Here is a 2,165-nt window from a genome sequence, read left to right on the forward strand (position 1 = left end):
TCGATTGATTTTAAGTAAAAACCATGAGTGAGTCAACAACACAAAACAGCACAGCCACATCCTGGCCAACTATGCCCACTTCTCGTCCAAGACAAACAGAAAATGCTTCAGAGACAAATCATCCATCTTCCCGATTCAATAGAAAATGTGTGCAAATAATAGATATAAATATAAATATATATTCCGATTATTTTATCATATAAATAACAAGCCGTGTATATAAATACAATACCGAGATTCCAGGCCTTGAAAGAACCACGAATGACCCTAAAGTAATTTAAATATAAGGAGAGCATAATGTTACAATTCCCGCTTCTTCAATTTTACTATAAATCCACTTTTCATCTGTAGAATACAAGACGGCTTAGGCTGGATGATCTGCCCTGCCACCACCTCCGTGTCAAAGTTCCACACCACGGTTGCGACTATAGTCTTCATATGCATAACCGCAATTTCCTTGCCTGGGCAGATCCTTGAGCCCGAGTTGAAGGCCAAGAACTTGTGAGATGGGACGTACCTCAGGGTGTTTCCATCCTCCGACAACCACCTATTTGGGTTATACTCAAGGCAATCTTTACCCCACAGGTCTTCCATTCTCCCCATGGAGTGGAGAGAAATAAGGATGGTCTCCCCATGGAGTGGAGAGAAATAAGGATGGTCTCCCCATGGAGTGGAGAGAAATAAGGATGGTGTCCCCGCCCTGCACCTCGTGGCCACTCTGCATGATATCATCAGCAGCCACTGTCTTGCGCTCGATAGGTGCCGATGGGTACAACCTAAGAGTCTCGTACAAGGCAGCTCTGAGATAGACCAGAGATTTTGTATCCTCCGGCTCAAAGATCATCATAGCACCCGGGCCCATGGGTTCTTTGCGTGATGCAATGGGTGAGAGTTGACTACGGATAATTGACACAATGTCAGGGTTTAGGATGAGGTTGTAGAATACCCATGGTAGAGTGATACCAACCGTGTCCCGACCAGCAAGCATGAAGCTGAGGAGCACCGCATGCAGCAAGTCAGTGTTGATGTAGTCTGGGTCATTGATGTAGGAAGATAGAATATCCTCGTGTTCCTCATTATTACTTAATGCACGTCTTCCTCCATTGTGAGTGATCTTATTCCTCTCCTTGATCATCTCTGCAGCAAATCTTCTTAGCACCTTGTGCGTTGCACGAAGCTTTCTCTCGGGGCCGATGTTTAGGCACCTCATTACCTTCCAGCAAGAGGCTGGAATTAAGTGTCGGATAAATCCCACCTCCATGACCGTGTCCATGGCGACCGCGGCATCCATGGGTGGCATCAACATGTCCGAGGAGAAGGACAGGAGGCCAGGGTCCACGCCGAAGAGAGGTGTGGCAGCCAGGTCAAAGATAAACCTTGAAATCACTTCTTGCATTTCAAAGGGAGTGTTGGTGCTTGCTAGGTGGGAAAACAATGGGAGAAGGCCATTCTCCACCTTGTCATGACAGCAAGTCGCCATACTGGAAACCAACCATGGGCTGCTAAGCACGCTTTGGATTTTTGCACGTGGACGGATAGACGGTGCACCATCGATGGTGAAGAGACTGCCAGCCATGATGTCAAAAATGGCGGCAAACTCTGCTCCCTTGGGGAAGTTGGTGTAGTTTGTCGTGAAGATGTGTCGGACATTTGCAGGGTCGCGCAGGTGATTAGTAACCGCATCCTAGTCCCAACCGGGCCACGTGCCCTGAAGTTGTGGCTTGATTCGGCAAGGACCTTGGTGAGATAGTCATGCAAGTTGCGGGCGTTGGCCAGGAAGGAAGGTAACATATGCATTATTGGCCAGTTTGTGGGAAGCATTGATGGGTTCTTTGATCTACTACTATACTTGAAGTACAAGTACATAGGGACAAGTAGCACGAGAGTGGAGATCAGCAGCTCTTGCGAGAAACAAATTGACAATATTATCATGAGGGTAGTGGGGGATATGCTACTATAGTACTACTTAGATTTATGGATCCTGCAATCGACATGGGGATGTCTTCATTTATAGACAAGTTGCCTCGATCTAACTCCATTGGTGTGCACACGCTTTTGCATTGTAAAGTAGACTAACTAACAATTGGCTAGCCACTGTTAGAGTTGTGTCGAATATTATGTACAAGGTAGGTTACAGTTGAACTAATTGTAGTTGTATTGTGTTT

The 2,165-nt window shown here is 46.3% G+C and overlaps 1 pseudogene; it reads right to left on the reverse strand.

Moving 5' to 3' along the window:
* Positions 1 to 300: 300 nt before the first annotated feature.
* On the reverse strand, positions 301 to 1,866 carry LOC123397100 (annotated as a pseudogene).
* Positions 1,867 to 2,165: the final 299 nt, after the last annotated feature.

This window comes from Hordeum vulgare, chromosome 5H, assembly GCF_904849725.1.
Source record: "Hordeum vulgare subsp. vulgare chromosome 5H, MorexV3_pseudomolecules_assembly, whole genome shotgun sequence".
In the NCBI taxonomy this organism is placed as follows: domain Eukaryota; kingdom Viridiplantae; phylum Streptophyta; class Magnoliopsida; order Poales; family Poaceae; genus Hordeum; species Hordeum vulgare.